The sequence below is a fragment of the Ranitomeya variabilis genome, chromosome 1 (genome assembly GCF_051348905.1).
Source record: "Ranitomeya variabilis isolate aRanVar5 chromosome 1, aRanVar5.hap1, whole genome shotgun sequence".
Classification (NCBI taxonomy): domain Eukaryota; kingdom Metazoa; phylum Chordata; class Amphibia; order Anura; family Dendrobatidae; genus Ranitomeya; species Ranitomeya variabilis.
The window spans coordinates 370,385,851-370,408,470 of NC_135232.1; positions in this window are offsets into that span (position 1 = coordinate 370,385,851).

The following is a 22,620-nucleotide window of genomic DNA, read 5'->3' on the forward strand; positions in this document are numbered from 1 at the left end:
AATCCCCCTCAAAGGGATAGGACTCCGCAAAGGCTGTAAGGAAAAACCACAACGTCTGGCAAATTCTAAGTCCATTAAATTTAAAGCGGCGCCTGAATCCACAAATGCCATGATAGAGAATGACGATAATGAGCAGATCAGGGTCACAGATAACAGAAATTTAGGTTGTACAGTACTGATAGTAACGGAATTAGCGATTCTCTTGGCACGCTTAGGGCAATCAGAAATAACATGAGCAGAATCGCCGCAGTAAAAGCACAACCTATTCTGACGTCTGAATCCTTGGCGTTCCGCTCTAGACACAATCCTATCACACTGCATAGGCTTAGGACTCCGCTCGGAAGACAACGCCATAGTGTGCACAACTCTGCGCTCATGCAAGCGCCGATCAATTTGAATGGCCGGAGACATAGAATCACTCAGACCTGCAGGCGTGGGGAACCCCACCATAACATCTTTAACAGATTCAGAAAGACCCTTTCTGAAAATTGCCGCCAAAGCATCCTCATTCCACTTAGTAAGCACAGACCATTTTCTGAATTTCTGGCAATATGACTCTGCCGCTTCTTGACCCTGACACAGGTCCAAACGTGTTTTCTCAGCATGCTCTACAGAGTTAGGTTCATCATACAATAACCCAAGCACCTGAACAAAGGTGTCTACATTAAGCAAGGCCGGATTCCCAGATTCCAGGGAAAATGCCCAATCCTGCGGGTCACCACGCAACAGAGAAATAACAATTTTTACCTGCTGGATGGGATCACCAGAGGAACGGGGCTTAAGAGCAAAAAACAGTTTACAGTTATTTTTAAAGCTCAAAAATTTGGACCTGTCCCCGAAGAACAGATCGGGGGTAGGAATTCTAGGCTCTAAAACAGGAGTCTGCACGATATAATCAGAAATACCCTGTACTCTAGCAACAAGTTGATCCACCCGAGAAGCAAGTCCCTGAACCTCCATGTCAACGCCTAACTCCTGAGCCACCCAGAAGTGAAGAGGGAAAAAAAACACAACAGAGTACAGAAAAAAAAATGGCTCAGCACTTTCTTTCCCTTCTTTTGAGATGCGGTTAACTCATTGTTGGCCAGTTGTACTGTTATGAACTGGTGGCCTAGGAGCAGCATGGACGAGCTCTGGAGTAGGTGGCCTCTATACTGACCGCAGACCCTGAACTTAACACATCAACTAGAAGTAGCCGTGGGATGTTCCTGTCACTCCCTAGACACCTCGTCACGGCCGCAGGACTAATTACACCTAAAAAAAGAAACAGGAATACTATCTTGCCTCAGAGAAAATTCCCAAAGGAAAGGCAGCCCCCCACAAATATTGACTGTGAGAGGAGAGGGAAATTACAAACGCAGACTGAAAACAGAATTTTGCAAAGGAGGCCACGCTACCTAGAAAGAAAAGACAGGAAAGAGTACTGTGCGGTCAGTATAAAAAATACTACAAAATCCACCACAGAGAATACAAAAATCTCCACACCTAACTAAAGGCATGGAGGGTAACTCTGTGACTCCAGAGCTTCCAACTTGGCTGAATAAATCTTATACAGACAAAGCTGGACAAGAAAAAAACATAGCAATTCACAGAACTATTAAGTCCACCGCATGTGGACTGCAAAAACAGAGCCAGGACTTATCTTTGTTGATTTGGACAATCCAGAAGGAGAAACCAAGCAGAGATGTGGATCCCTAGAAAACAATGGACAACTGGCACTCAAAAAAGGAAGGAGCCAGACTAAATAGCCCCATCCAAAGTGGAAGCAGCTGATGACTGTTGTGAAGGACAAACAGCAGCACTACCACTCATAACCACCAGAGGGAGTCCAAGAGCAGAACCCACAACAGAATTCACAACAGACTCCTACTGGTTCTATCGCCTTTGTGCTGTGATCTCGTTTCTCACTTTTCCACAATATACTTCGTTTCGTGTCCTTTCTTAAGATGCCACCACAATGAAGTGCAGGTGCGGCTCCGTAAACGATCTGTCCTTGTGCTAGGCCTCTGTCAGGATCCCATCCCTGACAGGGACCCCCCTGGATCTTCCCAAGCAAAGCTCTTCTCTCACTAGATGTTACCTGGGCAAAACCCAGTCAGCTTCTCCCTAAATTCCTATCCAACCCCCAGTTTTACCAGAGTGTGAGGAGTGGTCTAATACATAGAACCCTTTGCTCCCCCTGGTGGCCAGAGTGTGAAGTGTAATGTGTGACTGTGATACCTGGTCAGGTGAACTCCTTTAGTGCCATCAGACGTACCAACACTCCCCTTAGTGGCGGAGCGACAGTACTGCAACGACCAGGTCTCTGGGGTGCTGCACTCCCCCCGGTTAAATCCAGTACTCCCGGACTGGGAAAGAAGAACAACAATACATGTTAGCAAAAGACATAAAAAATTTTGAAATGCAATAAACAAGTAAATTTAACAGGGCTTCCCTTTATGGGAGGTAAGGACACTTGAACGTTACAAACAAAAACATATTTACATAGTGTTTAAGATTTTAAATAACATTTATTAAATAACTGACTATAAATAACCATTATTACCCAGCCGGGCATTCTATCTACTAAGTGCAAATTCTGAACAATAATTTAACTTTTCCTTTAAGGGCGTAAGGCAGTTACCCACTAAAGGCATACTACAAGACTAAAAGTGCAAATCAACATTTTCCTGAGCTCTCTTTCTCGTATGCAGGACTCTCTTGTCTACCCCCACGGGCCTACTGCATCTTTTCTTGGCTCTCTATTATTAGTTCCGATAATCACTTTAACTTCAATTTTATTCACATATCATTATCAACATTTCTATTCCTTATCACGATCTTTCTATCTAGATACTACTATGTAAAACATTATTACTATCCAACTTTCTTAAAACAACATTATATCTCGGCTAATTGCAACAATGAACATTCCCTTTAAGAGGGACGTCTCAAGTCTCTTTGAGGTAGTGCAACTCTCAAGTTGCAAGTCTGCGGTAAACAAGAACTTCTGCGATGTATCCAGGAACAGTCTCTTCAAAAAGCTCTTTCCTTTGTAAAACCAGTAGGGGGCACCTTTAAGAAGGTGCAACTATTTACAGCAACAGTTTGTGAATCATTCACCGTCCATAATTCGGCAGTCTTTTAAAACAGTGATAAATTTTGTGAAAACATAAAACAATAGGGATCCCGGGTAAACAAAGGGATCCCTTTAAGGACTAACCCTGGTCGGGTTTAAGCAGCAGAACATCAGACAAACAGTTAACTATGTACAGTTGTTCCGGTTCTGAGGTTTACTCTTGTGGCTGCAACGGTTTTACCCTGCACACCCTCCCCTTCGGCCGGGAAAGGGTGGTACCCAGGGACACATCCTGGGTCCGTGCCATTTGCTCCCGGGTAGTGGGAGCCTCCATCTCCGTTCCTGCAACGGACTCAACTCCCGGGTCCTCCGGCGCCGCCAGGAGAGCTGCACATCGCCGGCGTCCCGTGCCCACCAGCCTTTTCCGTTCTGCCACCGGGTACAGGTGATGGCATCCCCAGGTTGCAGGTCACGATCAGCATTGACCTCCCCGTGGCAGGGCTCCACCTCGTCCCGAGCAACACGCACCGTCACCGGCGACCCGATCTCCTGGATCATCCCCCGTCCTTCCTGGGGTTGAAAGGCCATGACGATGCCCCATTTTGGTGGTGAGTCATCCCGCAGGTTGATCGAAATCCCGTGTCCAGCCTCCTTTCGCTCCATCCTCTGGTGCCGCCGATACTCCGTCCACGGGAGAACCCTGAGGTCCATTTCCCGCGACCCATGGCTGGGCAACGCAGCAGCTGGGCCCTCCACCACAGAGGACAGGGCGGACGCGGGGGTCAGCTGGATCTCCGTGGCACGACCAGGTCCAGGATCCGTCCAGGAGCCGGCTTCACCTTGGTCGGTCCACTCTGCAGGTGTGAACGCAGCTGCCTGCAACGATGTGGGCCACGCCTCACTCTGAGCACATCTCCAGGAGGACACCAGCCGACGGGCCTCAGCCAAACCCAGCCAGTCATCCCGCGGCTGGTCATCGGGCCCCCTTGCGTGGGGCTCCTGTGAGGTCACTCCCCCCAGTGGTGGCGGGTCAGAATCTTCTTTCCCTGCTGGGGACTGCTGCTGGGCCGAATCGCTCCCATGTGGACGCCTGGGGGTCGCCATGTTGGTATCTGGTTCCTCCTCGGGATCTTCTTCCTAGCTCTCTTTTGGGAGCGGCCCCGTCTCCATGGTCTCCACCCTCCATAGAGAATGAGAAGGCAAAGCTCAGCTGCTGACGGACATGTCCTCAGGATACAGCAATACTTAGACTGAGCGGCCATTGTTCTTCGTGCTCTTCAGTTTGTCCACGCCCCCAAATCCACGCCCTTCTTCTTCTCCTGTGCTCCTCGTGGCGCTGCAATGGCGGCGATTTTGGCGGGAATTTTTGGCGGCAAATAGCAATACACAGTCTTTGCAATAAATCACGGTTCAAGCACAATTCAGTCACAGTTCCAAGGCACAGATGACCTGATTCTTCAGGGTATGTGCACACGTCAGGATTTTGTCAGGATTTTGTCAGGATTTTGTCAGGATTTTGTCAGGCTTTTTCATCAGGTTTTGGAGCCAAAACCAGGAGTGGGTGATAAATGCAGAAGTGGTGCATATGTTTCTATTATACTGTTCCTCTAATTGTTCCATTCCTGGTTTTGGCTCCAAATCCTGATGAAAAATCCTGACAAAATCCTGACAAAATCCTGACAAAATCCTGATGTGTGCACATAGTCTAAGGGTATGTCTCCACGTTCAGGATTGCATCAGGATTTGGTCAGGATTTTCCATCAGTATTTGTAAGCCAAAACCAGGAGTGGAACAATCAGAGGAAAAGTATAATAGAAACATCTGCTCCACTTCTGCATTTATCACCCACTCCTGGTTTTGGCTTACAAATACTGATGGAAAATCCTGACCAAATCCTGATGCAATCCTGAACGTGGAGACATACCCTTAGGCTTAAGTAGATGCTGTTCGTGACGCCAAGTTGGAGCGGCCCCCAGATGCAGGACAGCGGGGTACTCGGATCCAGGTCTCTCGGTTCTGAGGATGTCACGGTGGCCCGACCCGGTCCGTGGTCCTGCTAAGGGGCGCCCAATACAAGGTGTAGGTGGTGGTGTAGGTCGCAGTAAATAATGAAGACACCGGGTTGCAGTCTCTTTACCGCTTTACTGAAGGCTTCGGCATCTGCAACTCAGAGCACTGTTAACAGGGCTGGCTGAGACCGGCCGGTCCGAAGGCACATCCAGAGTTCCCTTTGCAGGTGGAAATCAGTGCCTACCTACTAGCGCCTGGGTGTTGTAGTACTTCCCTGCTGAGCACCACGGGATAGTCCTCACAACTGTCGTGAATGTTTCTGTTCTTTCTCTCCGTCCCCCAGATGATTTGGATAGGACGCACCCGTATGACGGGGTAGGCCTGGAGTTATTTTATAGGGACCCTAGAGACGCCCCTCTTTCACAATTGCCTCCGTTGTCTTCATTAGGTGATTAAGGTGAGGCAGCCAACCTAAAACTAACTGCCCTGCCTTTGGTTTGAAGTAATGCGTAAAGCCCAATACTTACTCGGCGTTCCGGCCACCGGCTACACGCCTCAGTAGGATGTTGCCGATCTTGGGGCATGACTCCTACTGGTTCTATCGCCTTTGTGCTGTGATCTCGTTTCTCACTTTTCCACAATATACTTCGTTTCGTGTCCTTTCTTAAGATGCCGCCACAATGAAGTGCAGGTGCGGCTCCGTAACGATCTGTCCTTGTGCTAGGCCTCTGTCAGGATCCCATCCCTGACAGGGACCCCCCTGGATCTTCCCAAGCAACGCTCTTCTCTCACTAGATGTTACCTGGGCAAAACCCAGTCAGCTTCTCCCTAAATTCCTATCCAACCCCCAGTTTTACCAGAGTGTGAGGAGTGGTCTAATACATAGAACCCTTTGCTCCCCCTGGTGGCCAGAGTGTGAAGTGTAATGTGTGACTGTGATACCTGGTCAGGTGAACTCCTTTAGTGCCATCAGTATTGTTGAGCGATACCGTCCGATGCTTGAAAGTATCGGTATCGGATAGTATCGGCCGATACCCGAAAAGTATCGGATATCGCCAATACCGATACCCGATACCAATACAAGTCAATGGGACACCAAGTATCGAAAGGTATCCTGATGGTTCCCAGGGTCTGAAGGAGAGGAAACTCTCCTTCAGGCCCTGGGATCCATATTACTGTGTAAAATAAAGAATTAAAATAAAAAATATTGATATACTCACCTCTCCGGAGGCCCCTGGACATCACCGCTAGTAACCGGCAGCCTTCTTTGCTTAAAATGAGCGCGTTTAGGGTCTTCCATGACGTCACGGCTTCTGATTGGTCGCGTGCCGCTCATGTGACCACCATGCGATCAATCACAAGCCGCGACGTCATTCTCAGGTCCTAAATTCTTAGAATGAGGAGTTTAGGGCCTGAGAATGACGTCACGGCTTGTGATTGGTCGCATGGCAGTCACATGAGCGGCACGCAACCAATCAGAAGCCGTGACGTCATGGAAGGCCCTAAACGCGCTCATTTTAAGCAAAGAAGGCTGCCGGTTACCAGCGGTGATGTCCAGGGGCCTCCGGAGAGGTGAGTATATCAATATTTTTTATTTTAATTCTTTATTTTACACAGTAATATGGATCCGATACCGATTCCCGATACCACAAAAGTATCGGATCTCGGTATCGGAATTCCGATACCGCAAGTATCGGCCGATACCCGATACTTGCGGTATCGGAATGCTCAACACTAGCCAACAGACGTACCATCACTCCCCTTAGTGGCAGAGCGACAGTACGGCAACGACCAGGTCTCTGGGGCGCTGCACTCCCCCCGGTTAAATCCAGTACTCCCGGACTGGGAAAGAACAACAATACATGTTAGCAAAAGACATACAAAATTTTGAAATGCAATAAACAAGTAAATTTAACAGGGCTTCCCTTTATGGGAGGTAAGGACACTTGAACGTTACAAACAAAAACATATTTACATAGTGTTTAAGATTTTAAATAACATTTATTAAATAACTGACTATAAATAACCATTATTACCCAGCCGGGCATTCTATCTACTAAGTGCAAATTCTGAACAATAATTTAACTTTTCCTTTAAGGGCGTAAGGCAGGTACCCACTAAAGGCATACTACAAGACTAAAAGTGCAAATCAACATTTTCCTGAGCTCTCTTTCTCGTATGCAGGACTCTCTTGTCTACCCCCACGGGCCTACTGCATCTTTTCTTGACTCTCTATTATTAGTTCCGATAATCACTTTAACTTATTCCTTATCACTATCTTTCTATCTACATACTACTATGTAAAACATTATTACTATCCAACTTTCTTAAGGCAACATTATATATTAATTTAAGTGTAACAATGAACATTCCCTTTAAGAGGGACATCTCAAGTCTCTTTGAGGTAGTGCAAAAATCTCAGTTTGCAAGTCTGATAAAGCAAGAACTTCTGCACTGTAATCCGGAACAGTCTCTTCAAAAAGCTCTTTTCTTTGTAAAACCAGTAGGGGGCACCTTTAAGAAGGTGCAACTATATACATCAACAGTTTGTGAATCATTCACCGTCCATGATTCGGCAGTCTTTTAAAACAGTGATAAACTTTGTGCAAAACATAAAACAATAGGGATCCTGGGTAAACGAAGGGATCCCTTTAAGAACTAACCCTGGTCGGGTTTTAGCAGCAAAAACAGGAAAAACAGTTAACTATTTACAGTGGTTCCGGTTCTGAGGTATATTCTCGTGGCTGCAGCGGTTTTACCCTGCACACCCTCCCCTTCGGCCGGGAAAGGGTGGGACCCAGGGTCACATTCTGGGCCCATGCCATTTGCTCACAGGCAGCGGGAGCCTCCATCTCTGTTCCTGCAACGGACTCAACTCCCGGGTCCTCCGGCGGCGCCAGGAGAGCTGCACATCGCCGGACATCCCGTGCCCACCAGCCTTTTCCTCTCTGCCACCGGGTATAGGTGACGGCATCCCCAGGTTGCAGGTTGCGATCAGCATTGACCTCCCCGTGGCAGGGCTCCACCTCGTCCCGAGCAACACGCACCGTCACCGGCGACCCGATTGTTATGATCCTGGTGGTAGGATCTCAAACTGACCTGACACATATACCCTGAATATATAGGACAAGTTCTTGGGATGTGGAAGCTATACTGACCGCAATCCTGATCCTATCCAAACACACTAAAGGCAGCTGTGGAGCATTACCTGAAAACCTAGAAGCCTCGTCACAGCCTGAGAAACTGACTACCCCTAGAGAGAAAGCAAAGACCTCACTTGCCTCAGAAAAATATCCCCAAAGTTTTAGATAGCCCCCCACAAATAATAACGGTGAGTTAAGGGGAAAACACAAACGTAGAGCTGAAACAGGTTTAGCAAATGAGGCCCGCTAATACTAGATAGGCAGATAATAGATAGGTATCTGTGCGGTCAGTACAAAAGCTATCAAAAGTAAACCACGCAGAGAATACAAGAACCCCCACACCGACTCACGATGTGAGGGGCGCACTCTGCACCCCAGAACTAACCAGCAAGCAAAAAATCACATAAAAGCAAGCTGGGCTGAACTCATAATATAATGAGAAACGTTTTCAAGGAAATAATGAGAAACTGAACAAGCAAACTTAGCTTCTCATAGCAGGAGACTGGTCACAAGGAATATTCAGGAGAGCACAGGATCAGGACTGAACACACCGACAGCAGGCGACAAGTAAAGGTCCAGGTGAGTTAAATAGGCCCAGCCTAGCAGGAGATGAAACAGCTGAGCCCAGCCAAGACCAGCCATATCGCTAAAGGCCACCAGAGAGAGCCCAAGAACAAACTCACACAGTACCACTCATGACCACAGGAGGGAGCCCGAGAACGGAATTCAAAACAGTACCCCCCCTTGAGGAGGGGTCACCGAACCCTCACCAGAGCTCCCAGGCCGATCAGGACGAGTCAAATGAAAGGCACGAACCAAATCGGCCGCATGGACATCGGAGGCGACAACCCAGGAATTATCCTCCTGACCATAACCCTTCCATTTCACTAAGTACTGAAGCCTCCGTCTCGAAATTCGAGAATCCAAGATCTTCTACACCACATATTCCAACTCCCCCTCGACCAAGACCGGAGCAGGAGGATCAACAGAAGGGACCACAGGCACCACATATCTCCGCAACAATGACCTATGGAACACATTATGAATGGCAAACGATGTTGGGAGGTCCAAACGAAAAGACACAGGGTTGAGGATTTCCAAAATCTTATAAGGACCGATGAAATGAGGCTTGAACTTAGGAGAGGAAACCTTCATCGGGATATAACGAGAAGACAACCATACCAAATCCCCCACACGAAGTCGGGGACCCACACAGCGACGGCGGTTAGCAAAGCGCTGAGCCTTCTCTTGGGACAAAGTCAAATTGTCCACCAGATGGTTCCAAATCTGCTGCAACCTATCCACCACAGAATCCACCCCAGGACAGTCAGAAGACTCAACCTGACCCGAGGAGAAACGAGGATGAAAACCAGAATTGCAAAAGAAAAGTGAAACCAAAGTAGCAGAACTAGCCCGATTATTGAGGGCGAACTCAGCCAATGGCAAAAAGGTCACCCAATCATCCTGGTCAGTAGAAACAAAACATCTCAAATAAGTTTCCAAGGTCTGATTAGTTCGTTCGGTTTGACCATTCGTCTGAGGATGGAAGGCTGACGAAAAAGACAATTCAATGCTCATCTTAGCACAAAAGGATCGCCAAAATCTGGACACAAACTGGGATCCTCTGTCGGACACAATGTTCTCTGGAATACCATGTAAACGAACCACATTCTGAAAAAACAGTGGCACCAAATCGGAGGAGGAAGGCAACTTAGGCAAGGGTACCAAATGGACCATTTTGGAAAAACGATCACAAACCACCCAGATGACAGACATCTTCTGAGAGACAGGAAGATCCGAAATAAAATCCATGGAAATATGCGTCCAAGGCCTCTTTGGGACAGGCAAAGGCAAACCACTGGCATGAGAACACGAAGGCTTGGCCCGAGCACAAATCCCACAGGACTGCATAAAGGAACGCACATCCCACGACAAGGAAGGCCACCAAAAGGATCTCACCACCAAATCCCTGGTACCAAAAATCCCAGGATGACCCGCCAACACCGAAGAATGAACCTCGGAAATAACTCTACTGGTCCATCTGTCTGGGACAAACAGTCTCTCCGGTGGACAACGGTCAGGTCTATTGGCCTGAAACTCTTGCAACACCCGTCGCAGAACAGGAGAGATGGCAGACAAAATCACCCCCTCTTTGAGAACACCAGTCAGTTCAGAAACTTCCGGGGAGTCAGGTACAAAACTCCTAGAAAGGGCATCAGCCTTCACATTTTTCGAACCCGGAAGATATGAAACCACGAAATTGAAACGAGAGAAAAACAGCGACCATTGAGCCTGTCTCGGATTCAACCGTTTGGCAGACTCGAGATAAGTCAAATTCTTGTGATCCGTCAAGACCACTGTTGTGAATTTGGATTCTGGGCTCCCCCGGTGGCTACTGGTGGAATTGAACTTGTGTCATCATCTTCCCTGTTCACCTGTTCCCATCAAGTTGTGGGAGTCGCTATATAACCTGGCTTCTCTGTTAGTTGCTTGCCGGTCAACAATGTTATCAGAAGCCTCTCTGTGCTTGTTCCTGCTCCTAGACAACAACTAGATAAGTTGGACTTTTGTCCATGTTTGTTTTTGCATTTTTGTTCCAGTTCACAGCTGTTGTTTCGTTACTGTGTCTGGAAAGCTCTTGTGATCAGGAATTGCCACTCTGGTATTATGAGTTAATGCCAGAGTCCTAAAGTAATTTCTGGATGGTGTTTTGTTAGGGTTTTCAGCTGACCATGAAAGTGTTCTTTCTGTCTTCTGCTATCTAGTAAGTGGACCTCAAATTTGCTAAACCTATTTTCCTGCTGCGTTTGTTATTTCATCTTAATTCACCGCCAATATATGTGGGGGGCCTCTGTCTCCTTTCGGGGTATTTCTCTAGAGGTGAGCTAGGACTAATATTTCCCTCTGCTAGCATTATTTAGTTCTCCGGCTGGCGCTGGGCATCTAGGGATAAAAAGTAGGACATGCTACCTGGCTACTTCTAGTTGTGCGGTAGGTTTAGTTCATGGTCAGCTCAGTTCCCATCTTCCAAGAGCTTGTACCTATATAGGCTTATTCTATGTTCTCTGGCCATGGAGATCATGACAGTTTGACCGGACCACTAAAGGGTTAAAATCCTTGGCTGAGAAAGGAGAGAAATAAGAAGTCTGCTGAGAATTTTTTTTTTTTTTTTTTCTCTAGTTTGGAGTGTGCTCTTAATTGGACCCCTTGCCAGTCTGTCTATGCTGCAGCCTTTCTTTTTTCTTTCTCTCCTTCTAATCTTTGAATGGCTCTGTGTCCACCTGTTTGTAATGGATCTTCAGAGTGTAACTGCAGGTTTGAGTGATCTCGCCACGAAGGTACAAAAATTGCAAGATTTTGTTTTTCATGCACCTGTATCTGAGCCGAGAATTCCTTTGCCGGAATTTTTCTCGGGGAATAGATCTGGTTTTCAGAATTTTCGAAACAATTGCAAATTATTTTTGTCCCTGAAATCTCGCTCTGCCGGAGACCCTGCACAGCAGGTCAGGATTGTGATTTCCTTGCTCCGGGGCGACCCTCAAGACTGGGCTTTTTCATTGACACCAGGGGATCCTGCGTTGCTCAATGTGGATGCGTTTTTTCTGGCCTTGGGGTTGCTTTATGAGGAACCTCATTTGGAACTTCAGGCAGAAAAAACTTTGATGTCCCTATCTCAGGGGCAAGATGAAGCTGAAATTTACTGCCAAAGATTCCGTAAATGGTCTGTGCTTACTCAGTGGAATGAGTGCGCCCTGGCGGCGACTTTCAGAGAGGGTCTCTCTGATGCCATTAAGGATGTTATGGTGGGGTTCCCTGTGCCTGCAGGTCTGAATGAGTCCATGACAATGGCTATTCAGATCGATAGGCGTCTGCGGGAGCGCAAACCAGTGCACCATCTGGCGGTGTCCACTGAGAAGACGCCAGAAAGTATGCAGTGCGATAGAATTCTGTCCAGAAGCGAGCGGCAGAATTTTAGACGGAAAAATGGGTTGTGTTTCTATTGTGGTGATTCTACTCATGTTATATCAGCATGCTCTAAGCGCACTAAAAAGCTTGACAAATCTGTTTCCATTGGCAATTTACAGTCTAAATTTATTCTGTCTGTGACCCTGATTTGCTCTTTGTCATCCATTACCACGGACGCATATATCGACTCTGGCGCCGCTTTGAGTCTTATGGATTGGTCCTTTGCCAATCGCTGTGGGTATGATTTAGAGCCTTTGGAGACTCCTATTCCTCTGAAGGGGATTGACTCCACCCCATTGGCTAATAATAAACCACAATACTGGACACAAGTAACTATGCGTATTAATCCGGATCACCAGGAGATTATTCGCTTTCTGGTGCTGTATAATCTACATGATGTTTTGGTGCTAGGATTGCCATGGCTGCAGTCTCACAACCCAGTCCTTGACTGGAGAGCTATGTCTGTGTTGAGCTGGGGATGTAAGGGGACTCATGGGGATGTACCTTTGGTTTCCATTTCATCATCTATTCCCTCTGAAATTCCTGAGTTCCTGTCTGACTATCGTGACGTCTTTGAAGAACCCAAGCTTGGTTCGCTACCTCCGCACCGAGAGTGCGATTGTGCCATAGATTTAATCCCGGGTAGTAAATACCCAAAGGGTCGTTTATTTAATCTGTCTGTGCCTGAACATGCTGCTATGCGAGAATATATAAAGGAGTCCTTGGAAAAGGGACATATTCGGCCATCGTCATCTCCCTTAGGAGCCGGTTTTTTCTTTGTGTCAAAAAAAGACGGCTCTTTGAGACCATGTATTGATTATCGGCTTTTGAATAAAATCACGGTTAAATATCAATACCCATTGCCGTTGCTGACTGATTTGTTTGCTCGCATAAAGGGGGCCAAGTGGTTCTCTAAGATTGACCTCCGTGGGGCGTATAATTTGGTGCGAATCAGGCAGGGGGATGAGTGGAAAACCGCATTTAATACGCCCGAGGGCCACTTTGAGTATTTGGTGATGCCTTTTGGTCTTTCAAATGCCCCTTCAGTCTTCCAGTCCTTTATGCATGATATTTTCCGCGATTATTTGGATAAATTTATGATTGTGTATCTGGATGATATTCTGATTTTTTCGGATGACTGGGACTCTCATGTCCAGCAAGTCAGGAGGGTTTTTCAGGTTTTGCGGTCTAATTCTTTGTGTGTGAAGGGTTCTAAGTGCGTTTTTGGGGTTCAGAGGATTTCCTTTTTGGGATATATTTTTTCTCCCTCTTCCATTGAGATGGATCCTGTCAAGGTTCAAGCTATTTGTGATTGGACGCAGCCCTCTTCTCTCAAGAGTCTTCAGAAATTTTTGGGCTTTGCTAACTTTTATCGTCGATTTATTGCTGGTTTTTCAGATGTCGTTAAGCCATTGACCGATTTGACTAAGCAGGGTGCTGATGTTGCTGATTGGTCTCCTGATGCTGTGGAGGCCTTTCGGGAGCTTAAGCGCCGTTTTTCTTCTGCCCCTGTGTTGCGTCAGCCTGATGTTGCTCTTCCTTTTCAGGTTGAGGTCGACGCTTCTGAGATCGGAGCTGGGGCAGTGTTGTCGCAGAAAAGTCCTGACTGCTCCGTGATGAGGCCTTGTGCCTTCTTCTCCCGTAAATTTTCGCCCGCTGAGCGGAATTATGATGTTGGGAATCGGGAGCTTTTGGCCATGAAGTGGGCTTTTGAAGAGTGGCGCCATTGGCTTGAGGGGGCCAGACATCAGGTGGTGGTATTGACTGACCACAAAAATTTGATTTATCTTGAGACCGCCAGGCGCCTGAATCCTAGACAGGCGCGCTGGTCATTATTTTTCTCTCGGTTTAATTTTGTGGTGTCATACCTACCGGGTTCTAAGAATATTAAGGCGGATGCCCTTTCTAGGAGTTTTGAGCCTGACTCGCCTGGTAACTCTGAGCCCACAGGTATCCTTAAGGATGGAGTGATATTGTCAGCCGTTTCTCCAGACCTGCGGCGGGCCTTGCAGGAGTTTCAGGCGGATAGACCGGATCGTTGTCCACCTGATAAATTGTTTGTTCCTGATGATTGGACCAGTAGAGTCATCTCTGAGGTTCATTCTTCTGCGTTGGCAGGTCATCCTGGAATTTTTGGTACCAGGGATTTGGTGGCAAGGTCCTTCTGGTGGCCTTCCCTGTCACGAGATGTGCGAGGCTTTGTGCAGTCTTGTGACGTTTGTGCTCGGGCCAAGCCTTGTTGTTCTCGGGCTAGTGGATTATTGTTGCCCTTGCCTATTCCTAAGAGGCCTTGGACGCACATCTCGATGGATTTTATTTCAGATCTGCCTGTTTCCCAGAAGATGTCTGTCATCTGGGTGGTGTGTGACCGTTTCTCTAAGATGGTCCATTTGGTTCCCCTGCCCAAGTTGCCTTCTTCTTCCGAGTTGGTTCCTCTGTTTTTTCAAAATGTTGTTCGTTTGCATGGTATTCCTGAGAATATCGTTTCTGACAGAGGAACCCAATTTGTGTCTAGATTCTGGCGAGCATTCTGTGCTAGGATGGGCATAGATTTATCTTTTTCGTCTGCTTTTCATCCTCAGACTAATGGCCAGACCGAGCGGACTAATCAGACCCTGGAGACATATCTGAGGTGTTTTGTGTCTGCTGACCAGGATGATTGGGTTGCTTTTTTGCCATTGGCGGAGTTCGCCCTCAATAATCGGGCCAGCTCTGCCACCTTGGTGTCCCCGTTTTTCTGTAATTCGGGGTTCCATCCTCGATTTTCCTCCGGTCAGGTGGAATCTTCGGATTGTCCTGGAGTGGATGCGGTGGTGGAGAGATTGCATCAGATCTGGGGGCAGGTGGTGGACAATTTGAAGTTGTCCCAGGAGAAGACTCAGCTTTTTGCCAACCGTCACCGTCGTGTTGGTCCTCGGCTTTGTGTTGGGGATTTGGTGTGGTTGTCTTCTCGTTTTGTCCCTATGAGGGTCTCTTCTCCTAAGTTTAAGCCTCGGTTCATCGGCCCGTATAAGATATTGGAGATTCTTAACCCTGTTTCCTTCCGTTTGGACCTCCCTGCATCCTTTTCTATTCATAACGTTTTTCATCGGTCGTTATTGCGCAGGTATGAGGTACCGGTTGTGCCTTCCGTTGAGCCTCCTGCTCCGGTGTTGGTTGAGGGTGAGTTGGAGTACGTTGTGGAGAAAATCCTGGACTCCCGTGTTTCCAGACGGAGACTCCAGTATCTGGTCAAGTGGAAGGGATACGGCCAGGAGGATAATTCTTGGGTGACTGCATCTGATGTTCATGCCTCCGATCTGGTTCGTGCCTTTCATAGGGCCCATCCTGATCGCCCTGGTGGTTCTGGTGAGGGTTTGGTGCCCCCTCCTTGAGGGGGGGGTACTGTTGTGAATTTGGATTCTGGGCTCCCCCGGTGGCTACTGGTGGAATTGAACTTGTGTCATCATCTTCCCTGTTCACCTGTTCCCATCAAGTTGTGGGAGTCGCTATATAACCTGGCTTCTCTGTTAGTTGCTTGCCGGTCAACAATGTTATCAGAAGCCTCTCTGTGCTTGTTCCTGCTCCTAGACAACAACTAGATAAGTTGGACTTTTGTCCATGTTTGTTTTTGCATTTTTGTTCCAGTTCACAGCTGTTGTTTCGTTACTGTGTCTGGAAAGCTCTTGTGATCAGGAATTGCCACTCTGGTATTATGAGTTAATGCCAGAGTCCTAAAGTAATTTCTGGATGGTGTTTTGTTAGGGTTTTCAGCTGACCATGAAAGTGTTCTTTCTGTCTTCTGCTATCTAGTAAGTGGACCTCAAATTTGCTAAACCTATTTTCCTGCTGCGTTTGTTATTTCATCTTAATTCACCGCCAATATATGTGGGGGGCCTCTGTCTCCTTTCGGGGTATTTCTCTAGAGGTGAGCTAGGACTAATATTTCCCTCTGCTAGCATTATTTAGTTCTCCGGCTGGCGCTGGGCATCTAGGGATAAAAAGTAGGACATGCTACCTGGCTACTTCTAGTTGTGCGGTAGGTTTAGTTCATGGTCAGCTCAGTTCCCATCTTCCAAGAGCTTGTACCTATATAGGCTTATTCTATGTTCTCTGGCCATGGAGATCATGACAGACCACCACACGATGCTTGGCTCCCTCAAGCCAATGTCGCCACTCCTCAAATGCCCACTTCATTGCCAACAACTCTCGATTACCAACATCATAATTCCGCTCGGCAGGCGAAAACTTTCTTGAAAAGAAAGCACATGGTCTCATCACAGAGCCATCAGAGCTTCTCTGCGACAAAACAGCCCCTGCTCCAATCTCAGAAGCATCAACCTCGACCTGAAAGGGAAGAGAGACATCGGGCTGGCGCAAGACAGGAGCCGAAGAAAACCGACGTTTCAACTCCTGAAAGGCCTCCACGGCCGCAGGAGACCAATTCGTCACATCAGAACCCTTCTTGGTCAAATCCGTTACAGGCTTCACCACACTAGAAAAATTAGTGATGAAGCGACGGTAAAAATTAGCAAAACCCAAGAACTTCTGAAGACTCTTCACAGATGTAGGTTGAGTCCAGTCATGAATAGCCTGGACCTTGACTGGATCCATCTCGATAGTAGAAGGAGAAAAAATAAAGCCCAAAAAGGAAACCTTCTGGACTCCGAAGAGACATTTAGAGCCCTTCACAAACAAGGCATTGGCACGCAGGACCTGAAATACCATCCTGACCTGCTTCACATGAGACTCCCAATCATCAGAAAAGACCAAAATATCATCCAGGTACACAATCATAAATCTATCCAGGTACTCTCGGAAGATGTCGTGCATGAAGGACTGAAACACAGAGGGGGCATTAGAAAGCCCAAAAGGCATCACCAAGTACTCAAAATGGCCTTCGGGCGTATTAAATGCTGTTTTCCATTCATCGCCCTGCTTTATGCGCACAAGATTATACGCTCCACGAAGATCTATCTTGGTGAACCAACTGGCCCCCCTATTCTGGGCAAACAGATCGGACAACAGTGGCAAGGGATACTGAAATTTGACCGTGATGTTATTTAGAAGGCGATAATCTATACAGGGTCTCAGAGAACCATCCTTCTTGGCCACAAAAAAGAACCCCGCACCCAAAGGGGACGAGGACGGGCGAATATGTCCCTTCTCCAAGGACTCCTTTATATAACTCCGCATAGCGGTATGTTCTGGTACAGACAAATTAAAAAGTCGTCCCTTAGGGAACTTACTACCAGGAATCAGATTTATGGCACAATCACAATCCCTATGAGGAGGTAGGGCACTGGATTTGGGCTCATCAAATACATCCTGGTAGTCCGACAAAAATTCAGGGACTTCAGAAGGAGTAGAAGAAGCAATTGACACCAATGGAGCATCGCCATGAATCCCCTGGCAACCCCAACTTGACACAGACATTGCTTTCCCATCCAGGACTGGATTATGAGCCTGCAGCCATGGCAGACCCAACACGACAACATCATGCAAATTATGTAGCACCAGAAAGCGAATTACCTCCTGATGTACAGGAGCCATGCACATGGTCAATTGAGTCCAGTACTGAGGTTTATTCTTGGCCAATGGTGTAGCATCAATTCCCTTTAGCGGGATAGGGAATTGTAAAGGCTCCAAGATAAAACCACAGCGCCTGGCAAATGACAAATCCATCAAATTCAGGGCAGCACCTGAATCCATAAAAGCCATAACTGGGTAGGATGACAGAGAGCAAATCAAAGTAACAGACAAAATGAATTTAGGTTGTACAGTACCAATGGTGACAAACTTGGCAACCCTTTTTGTGCGCTTAGAGCATGCTGTGATAACATGAGCAGAATCACCACAGTAAAAGCACAACCCATTCTGACGTCTGTGGTTTTGCCGTTCAACTCTGGTCAGAATCCTGTCACATTGCATAGGCTCAGGTTTCTGCTCAGAAAATACCGCCAGAGGGTGCACAGGTTTGCGCTCCCGCAAACGCCGATCAATCTGAATGGCCAAAGACATTGACTCATTCAGACCCGCCGGCTTGGGGAACCCCACCATAACATCTTTAAGGGCTTCAGAAAGACCCTTTCTGAAAATCGCCGCCAGGGCGCACTCATTCCACTGAGTGAGCACTGACCACTTCCTAAACTTCTGACAATAAACCTCTGCTTCATCCCGACCCTGAGAGAGAGCCAGCAAAACCTTCTCTGCCTGGTCTACCAGATTTGGTTCCTCATAAAGCACTCCAAGCGCCAGAAAAAATGCATCAACATTTAGCAGTGCCAGATCTCCTGGCGCCAGAGAGAATGCCCAATCTTGAGGGTCACCCCGCAACAAAGAAATAACAATTTTAACTTGCTGAACAGAGTCGCCAGATGAGCGAGGTCTCAGAGAAAGGAATAACTTACAATTATTCTTAAAGTTCAAAAACCTAGATCTATCTCCGGAGAACAGCTCAGGAATAGGTATTTTAGGCTCTGACATAGGACTGCGGACAACATAATCCTGAATGCCGTGTACCCTTGCAGTGAGATGATCCACACTAGAAGACAGACTCTGAATGTCCATATTAGTAGCTGCATACAGAACCACCCAGAGATTAAGGGGAGGAGAGAGGCCAAACACAGTGCAGAGGAAAAAAAAAATGACCTTAAGATTTCTCTTCTCCCTCTTCTGCTGCATTAACACTTTCGGGCCTGCTGTACTGTTATGATCCTGGTGGTAGGATCTCAAACTGACCTGACACATATACACTGAATATATAGGACAAGTTCTTGGGATGTGGAAGCTATACTGACCGCAATCCTGATCCTATCCAAACACACTAAAGGCAGCTGTGGAGCGTTACCTGAAAACCTAGACGCCTCGTCACAGCCTGAGAAACTGACTACCCCTAGAGAGAAAGCAAAGACCTCACTTGCCTCAGAGAAATATCCCCAAAGTTTTAGATAGCCCCCCACAAATAATAACGGTGAGTTAAGGGGAAAACACAAACGTAGAGATGAAACAGGTTTAGCAAATGAGGCCCGCTAATACTAGATAGGCAGATAATAGATAGGTATCTGTGCGGTCAGTACAAAAGCTATCAAAAGTAAACCACGCAGAGAATACAAGAACCCCCACACCGACTCACGATGTGAGGGGCGCACTCTGCACCCCAGAACTAACCAGCAAGCAAAAAATCACATAAAAGCAAGCTGGGCTGAACTCATAATATAATGAGAAACGTTTTCAAGGAAATAATGAGAAACTGAACAAGCAAACTTAGCTTCTCATAGCAGGAGACTGGTCACAAGGAATATTCAGGAGAGCACAGGATCAGGACTGAACACACCGACAGCAGGCGACAAGTAAAGGTCCAGGTGAGTTAAATAGGCCCAGCCTAGCAGGAGATGAAACAGCTGAGCCCAGCCAAGACCAGCCATATCGCTAAAGGCCACCAGAGAGAGCCCAAGAACAAACTCACACAGTACCACTCATGACCACAGGAGGGAGCCCGAGAACGGAATTCACAACACCCGATCTCCTGGATCATCCCTCGTCCTTCCTGGGGTTGAAAGGCCATGACGATGCCCCATTTTGGTGGAGAGTCATCCCGCAGGTTGATCGAAATCCCGCATCCAGCCTCCTTTCGCTCCATCCTCCGGTGCCGCCGATACTTCATCCATGGGAGAACCCGGAGGTTTGTTTCCCACGACCCATGGCCGGGCAACGTGGCAGCCGGGCCCCCCGCCGCAGACGACGGGGCAGACGCGGGGGTCAGCCAGATCTCCGCGGCACAACCAGGTCCAGGATCCATCCAGGAGCCAGCTCTGCAGGTGTGATTGCCGCTGCCTGCACCGATGTGGGCCGCGTCCCCCTCTGAGCATATCTCCAGGATGACACCAGCCGACAGGCCTCAGCCAAACCCAGCCAGTCATCCCGCGGCTGGTCGTCGGGCCCCCTCGCGTGGGGCTCCGGTGAGGTCACTCCCCTCAGCGGTGGCGGGACAGAGTCTTCTTTCCCCGCTGGGGACTGGTGCTGGGCCGAAGCGCTCCCACATGGACGCCTGGGGGTCGCCATGTTGGTATCTGGTTCCTCCTCCAGATCTTCTTCTCGCTCTCTCTTTCGGGAGCGGCCCCGTCTCCATGGTCTCCACCCTCCATAGAGAATGAGAAGGCGGACCTCAGCTGCTGACGGACATGTCCTCTGGATACAGCAATACTTAGACTGGGCGGCCATTGTTCTTCGCGCTCTTCAGTTTGTCCACGCCCACAAATCCACGCCCTTCTTCTTCTCCTGCGCTCCTCGTGGCGCTGTAATGGCAGCGATTTTGGTGGGAATTTTTGGCGGCAAATAGCAATAACCAGTCTTTGCAATAAATCACGGTTCGAGCACAATTCAGTCACAGTTCCAAGGCACACATGACCTGATTCTCCAGGCTTAAGTAGATCCTGTTCGTGACACCAAGTTGGAGCGGCCCCCAAACGCAGGGCAGTGGGATACTCGATACCGGGTCTCTCTCTCTCGGTTCTGGGGATGTCACGGTGGCCTGACCCGGTCCGTGGCCCTGCTAAGGGGCGTCCAATTAAAGATGTAGGTGACGGTGTAGGTCGCAGTAAATGACGAGGACACAAGTTTGCAGTCTCTTTACCTCTTTACTGAAGGCTTCAGCATCCGCAGTCCAGAGTACTGCTAACAGGGCTGGCCGGTCCAAAGGCACATCCAGAATTCCCTTTGCAGGTGGAAATCAGTTGCCTACCTACTAGCGCCTGGGTGTTGTAGTTCTTCCCTGCTGAGCACCACGGGATAGTCCTCACAACTGTCGTGTATGTTTCTGTTCTTTCTCTCCGTCCCCCAGATGATATGGATAGGATGCACCCGTATGACGGGGTAGGCCTGGAGTTATTTTATAGGGACCCTAGAGACGCCCCTCTCCCACAATTGCCTCCGTTGTCTTCATTAAGTGATTAAGGTGAGGCAGCCAACCTAAACATGGTTTAAAGTAATGCGCAGAGCCCAATACTTCCTCGGCGTTCCAGCCACCGGCTACGCGCCTCAGTAGGATGTTGCCGATCTCGGGGCACGACTCCTACTGGTTCTATCGCCTTTGGGCTGTGATCTCGTTTCTCACTTCTCCACAATATACTTCGCTTCGTGTCCTTTCTTAAGATGCCGCCGCAATGAAGTGCAGGCGCGGCTCCGTAACGATCTGTCCTTGTGCTAGGCCTCTGTCAGGATCCCACCCCTGACAGGGACCCCCCTGGATCTTCCCAAGCAATGCTCTCCTCTCACTAGATGTTACCTGGGCAAAACCCAGTCAGCTTCTCCCTAACTTTCTATCCAACCCCCAGTTTTACCAGAGTGTGAGGAGTGGCCTAATACATAGAACCTCTTGCTCCCCCTGGTGGCCAGAGTGTGAAGTGTAATGTGTGACTGTGATACCTGGTCAGGTGAACTCCTTTAGTGCCATCAGACGTACCATCACTCCCCTTAGTGGCGGAGCGACAGTACTGCAACGACCAGGTATCTGGGGCGCTGCACTGACATTACATGGATGATGCTGCAGCCAATCAATGAGCTCAGCAGTTCTGAGCTGCTTGTGCTGTCTACTAGGGTAAAGCTGCTGAGCTCATTAATTGGAGCTGTGCTGTTGGAGCTCAGTAGAAGTGACTTCAGCACAGCATGCTAAAACAGATATTGGGAGCTGAGAACTGGACCTGCAGACGGTGATAAAATCACAGTTTGTTAATTTTTAATGATGGGAATGCTTTTTTACTTTACAGTTAGTGCTGAGCATTCCGATACCGCAAGTATCGGGGATATCGGCCGATATTTGCTGTATCGGAATTCCGATACCGAGTTCCGATATTTTTGTGATATCGGAAATCGGAATCGAAAGTTCCCAGTGTATGGTTCCCAGGGTCTGGAGGAGAGGAGATTCTCCTTCAGGCCCTGGGATCCATATTCATGTAAAAAATAATGAATTAAAATAAAAAATATGGATATACTCATCCCTCCGGCGGCCCCTGGACCTTAGCGATGTAACCGGCAGCCTCCGTTTCTAAGAATGCAGTGAGTTTAGGACCTGCGATGACGTCGCGGCTTGTGATTGGTCGCGTGAGCGGTCACATGAGCAGTCACGCGACCAATCACAAGCCGCGACGTCATCGAAGGTCCTTCACTCCTCATTCTTAGGAACGGAGGCTGCCGGTTACATCGCTAAGGTCCAGGGGCCGCCGGAGGGATGAGTATATCCATATTTATTATTTTAATTCATTATTTTTTACATGAATATGGATCCCAGGGCCTGAAGGAGAGTTTCCTCTCCTTCAGACCCTGGGAACCATCCAGGATAGCATCCGATACTTGTGTCCCATTGACTTGCATTGGTATCGGGTATCGGTATCGGCGATATCCGATATTTTTTGGATATCGGCCGATCCCATCCGATACCTTTGAGTATTGGAAGGTATCGCTCAA